This window comes from Haplochromis burtoni, unplaced genomic scaffold, assembly GCF_018398535.1.
Source record: "Haplochromis burtoni strain Fernald_Lab_line unplaced genomic scaffold, NCSU_Asbu1 Contig_2048, whole genome shotgun sequence".
NCBI classification, from domain to species: Eukaryota; Metazoa; Chordata; class Actinopteri; order Cichliformes; family Cichlidae; genus Haplochromis; species Haplochromis burtoni.
Genome location: NW_024584409.1, coordinates 1 through 5,057, shown reverse-complemented (window position 1 = coordinate 5,057; position 5,057 = coordinate 1). Strand labels below are relative to the sequence as shown.

Below are 5,057 nucleotides of genomic sequence, written 5' to 3'. Positions count from 1 at the left end.
CGAAGGGTGGGCTGACTATTATATTATACTATCATACAAAAGTCTGGATTAAGACTGAGATGTGACTCAAGTTCATATTTGTGTTAAAGCAGCCGACTGAATGCTTTTGGCAGTATGCAGTACACAGTTATTGTGCTACAGGACAGCTGTGAAACTACAGCCTGTGTCTGTTTGGCTGACTGTACCTGTTTGAACTTTTCCCAGTCATGCACGTCCTGGCCGACCAGCACTCCCTGCAGCTCCTCTGGTCGAAACAGCCTCACCAAATCCTGCTCACACACCAGGAAGAAGCCTCGCTTGAACTCCTGGAACAGACTCTCCACTGATGTGTTGAAGGCATGATTCACATGGGCCTCCACAAACTCCTTCCTGTTTAGGAGGGAAAATGTTAAATTAGCAAACATTTCACAGAGACAAAGGTGCTGCAGATGAACCTCACAAACACTTCATGTTTTATATTTACCTCATATTAAGACCTACTAAGGACCTGATTGTTTTTAATTATGTCCTGATACATAAAACCTGAGAGCTCACATAACTGCATATGCTCAGAATAGACAGCACACATGGATACAAATTACTGCCTTGCAGCAGCAATCTTCAGACCATCACTATGAGCTCCATACAAGGTTACACTGTTCCTGTTATTAACAGCAGGGGGCACTATCAGCCACAGACTGGGAGCCAGATATGCTCTGCTGGTGCCTCATTGTTACAGAGGAAAGACTCTATAGTGAGAAACAGCTGAGGGGGAAACACTGATCTGGAAACGTCTGAGTGTTACAGAGGATATACATAGCACTGTGGTTCAGTGTCACACAATCACAAACAAACAAATACAGAAAAGTTGGCTTCAGAGTCAGCAGCTGAATGTCTAAAATATCAAATGTCATTTTTGGTCCATCAGCTACAGCATGAACTGCTTAAAGTGAGAAGCAGCCTGAAGCCCGACAGATTCATCTTTCCAGACTGAAAATATCTCAGAGTGAACCGAGTGGTGCGTTTTCAGGGTGATCTCACAAAGTCAAATCCCTTTAATGATGTTCTGTCCTGTCTTCCTCTATCAAAAGCACACAAACACTATAAAACATTGTTTCGGTGCTTTGGGGTTTTGTTTTCTACACAGAGGTATAGCACGACTAGACCCTAAAGGCAGGCTGCTCACCTACAACCAGCTCACGGACATCTTTCCAATGGAGCTCGCTGCCCTTCTCGTGGATGAGGGTCACTGTGATCCTCCGCTGGATCCCCTGCAGCAAACATAACAGGAGCTCAGGATCACAGTGAGCACAGCTAGAGCAACATTACGCTTTAAAAGAAGATATTCAACTGTGTACAAAGGAAGCAGTTACCACTGTGTGAGTAATAAGGAAACAACATGTGCACCAATCCTGTACCTGGTGCAGCAGGTAGGTACCATGACAGGGCAGGCCTCCACTGTGATCCACGATGGCTGGGATGTACCTGTGCATGGAGGGAGGAGGTGACACAACATCCCAACTTATAATATTCTTCCTGGAGATCATTTTTATGGTTCCTTTAAAGCTTGTGCGTCAATATAACACTCCAGGTGGATACTCACTCTCCAGTGGGCTCCAGCTCGCTGATCTCAAACCAGACCAGCAGGTCGTACTTGCTGACACACTGACCCAGGTTGGATTTGGTGATGGTGTTCAACTTGGAGGCTGCAACTGGCACACACACACACACACACACACACACACACACACACACACACACAAACCACACACACACACACGAAGCTCAACGTTAACAAGTGGGAATTTGTCTGGATTTAAGAGAAGGTGAATAAAAGTGAGCAGTATTTACTACATGCTTTGGGTGACTAAATGGAGGATGGATAGGTGACATGAAAACACTACTGACCCTTTATACTGAGCCAATAGCTCACACACTTCTACTAAATCTGTCTAAAGAGCCAGTAATCACAGAGGATAGATACTGGAAGCAAACTGAAATGTTAGGAGGAACTAAATCACACATTACAACACCAGTGGCAGCACCCTGCTGTCTCACACATCGGGATCACGGTCCTGTTGAAGCGGGATAATCGCTAAAGCTCACAGTTGCATTCCTCTATACTCAATATGATGGAAAAAACTATTTTAACAAACAATTAAAAAAGGAACAAGTAAAAGATCTACTATAGCCAAAAGAAGACCATTTACAGACTATAGCCCTGTGAACAAGTATTTGCCTCCTTTCTCATTTCCTATCTTATTCCATATTTGTCACACTTACACCTTTCACATCAATACATTTATAACATTAGACAACAATGTCTAATATTCAACGGCAGTTTGCAAGGGCAAAACGCTATCCAAACATACTTGGTCCTATATGAAAAAGTAATCGCACAGAAAACCTGATACCTTGTGTGTCACCTCTGACACCAACAACTGCAGCAAGCGTTTGGTGCTAGAGGTCACATTTGGACTCTGGACCTCTGTGGAGTGTGCACATGATCTCATTACTGTCTAAAAATCCAAGGAGTGCTGAATCATTGAAAAATACACAGTAACAGGTGTGTAGCATCGCTAACTAGGTAGCAACAAGCCTCTAACACAGTGTGTGTATGCTAGCGGCTAATCTAGCAAACAAATGAACAGAGTGCTTTTAGCTGTTGCACAAGGATAAGATGATAAGCTGTGTGTCTTTTTTATAATCACCTGCTTCAATTTACCTTAATCCAAGGAGTGCTCAGTGTGGGTAAATCTGCCATGAGCAGATAAAGTGGATGAGTGGGACTAGGTAGGTGTGCCGAAAACAGGCAACAAAGCTGACGCTGAAGAGTGTGCTGAGAACATAGTGGCGCCGCCAGCAGGTTTCCGGCTAGCAGGAAGACTTTGGCTCAGTAACACCTCCAACATTGGCAGTCCCATTTTGTGAAAGCCAATAAAAAAATAGCTAGGTTTCCATGTGTCATTTGTGTGGAACAATACTGCACAACAAGCTAAATAGATTTAAAAAAACGGAAAAAAAATTGTTGAACAACAGAAGATAAATGTCCTTTTTTTCTATTTTCTTCTGGCCGGCTGTGTGGTGCACAGCCTTAAGAGGCCAGCATTCAGACCTCAGAGTTTAACGGCCAAGTTCGAGTCTCTGACGGTCCGTCTGCTATAGCGGGGTAGGCCGAGCGAAAGACGAAGCTCCGGGCTCCTCCTTTCTTTTTTTTTCATTTACATTTATTTATTTTTATTTAGACATCAAGCTGCAAGTAAAAGCTCAGGGAAACACTTTTAAGGCGCCCTTTAAGGTACCCTATATATGTCCTTTCACATCTTATCACTTCATACAGTGCTATGGGCCAGTCTACACCTGCTACTTTCTGCACAAGCTTTTATCACACAAGACCAGCTGTTTACAGGTAAGAAACACAGTGTCAGTAATGTTAAAGTGGCGGTGTGGAGTAGCACAGCCACTGCTAATATAACACTTTTCACATGCATTTCTACATATTACAGTGTCTTTTACCGTCTTTATGGTGCTAGCTTAAAGTCATGCTGTAAATGTTAGCTTGTAGTGAAACATATTCAGACCATGTTAGGACAGAAATATTGGTCAGGATTAAATAACACACAAAGAATAAAGTGATAAATAATACAGAAGTGATACTTTAGATTGTATTACACATAGTCAGATGTTTATAACAAGTAATAAATTATTCTGTTCATCTTTGTCTGAGCATAAAAATTAGATTTGATTCATTGGAATAATTTAAATTATTGGATAAATTATGACATATTAAGAAACGTTAGATAATTCTAAAGTGCCTTATGATACTGATGCTGTTACACAGCCATCTTATGTAGGAATGTTGAATTTTTTTAAAAAGAAATCTTACAAAGTCAAGTTGTGCATTTTCTATAGTGTAATATTATTGTAATACACAGTGTTAATTATCCTGAGGTACCACAGGAAAAAAAAGTTCCAAGAGTAAAAATAAATCTCATCCCTCCTCAGCACAGACACAGTGCACGCTCCTTTAGAGCTGCATACGATCCACCATCACAGTGTGAATTCAGTATCTGCTAGCAGGGCCTCTGTCAGTCTGTCTCGCAGGATCTCCTTAGTTGAGTAAAAAGGCAGATACAGAATAGAGTGACATGTCAGGGCTTCAGGGAAGTGCTGATCACAGGTGCCGCTCTGAATTTGCTTAACCTGAACCTTCATCTTGACCTGGTCGATGCCAAGAATAGGAGCTCTCCTGTAACCAGTCAGGAACCCTGAAGAATAGCAGTGGAAGGAAAATCTTATTACAAACTTAGTGTAACAAATCTTGTTACAATAAGTACATAGGGTTTCTTCTGACCTAGCCACTTCATTCAAATAGACTAGAATGGTTACAGTACAGAACAGAATAGAACAGACTGTAAGCAGAAACGTAAAACTGTTTACAAGATGAGTTTAAATAAATTCAATCTGGTTAGTTGGTAATCAATATGAGTGTTTTGTGGCACTGCTAATCAACATCCAAAAGATTTTCAGAATGTATCAAGAAGATGGAGCTGCTCATCATTTTCGTACAGTCTTTGTAAGGCAGTCTTTTTTCATGTTTGTCTCACTTTTATGTAAACTAGTAAATACACAGTTTTTAAATGATGATTTCATTTTTGAGGGAAAAAATTATTCAGACCTACCTGACCCCTATGTGACTGCCCACGAATCCCTTGGCAGCAAGAACTTTGATCAAGTGTTTATGCACTAACTGGCTGCTAGGGTCTTGGCATCTAGGACCCAGAGTTTTGTCTTTTTACAGCATTTTGTGATTTGTTTCTTTGCATTCACAACCCTGCGTTTTGGTTTCACATCTAGTTCTCTTCATTATATATTGTATTTCTTGTGTCCCTCATGTTCCTGTGTCTGAGCTGGTCTATTTGTTTGTCTTTGTGTCATGTTAGTTGTGATTCCTCAGTGTTTATCTGTTTGATTTTGAAAGCCTTAGTTTTCCTCTTAGTTTAGTGTTTCTAGTTTTACACCTTCTTTATTTGCTTATCTGGGTTCTGTTTCCAGTTAAAGTTTGTTGTATTCTAGCT

General features: G+C 41.0%; 1 long non-coding RNA gene across 5 annotated transcripts in view; it reads right to left on the bottom strand.

Moving 5' to 3' along the window:
- Positions 1 to 3,181, bottom strand: part of LOC121813611 — a 4,008-nt gene extending 827 nt beyond the window's left edge. The window contains exons 1-6 of one of the 5 annotated variants that reach the window (XR_006053794.1): positions 2,705 to 3,181; positions 2,394 to 2,498; positions 1,583 to 1,691; positions 1,398 to 1,464; positions 1,166 to 1,250; positions 186 to 369 (exon numbers count right to left, since the gene is read on the bottom strand). This is a non-coding gene — a long non-coding RNA (uncharacterized LOC121813611). The other 4 variants (XR_006053791.1, XR_006053792.1, XR_006053790.1 and 1 more) reach the window with 4 other exon arrangements.
- Between the last annotated feature and the right edge of the window lie 1,876 nt (positions 3,182 to 5,057).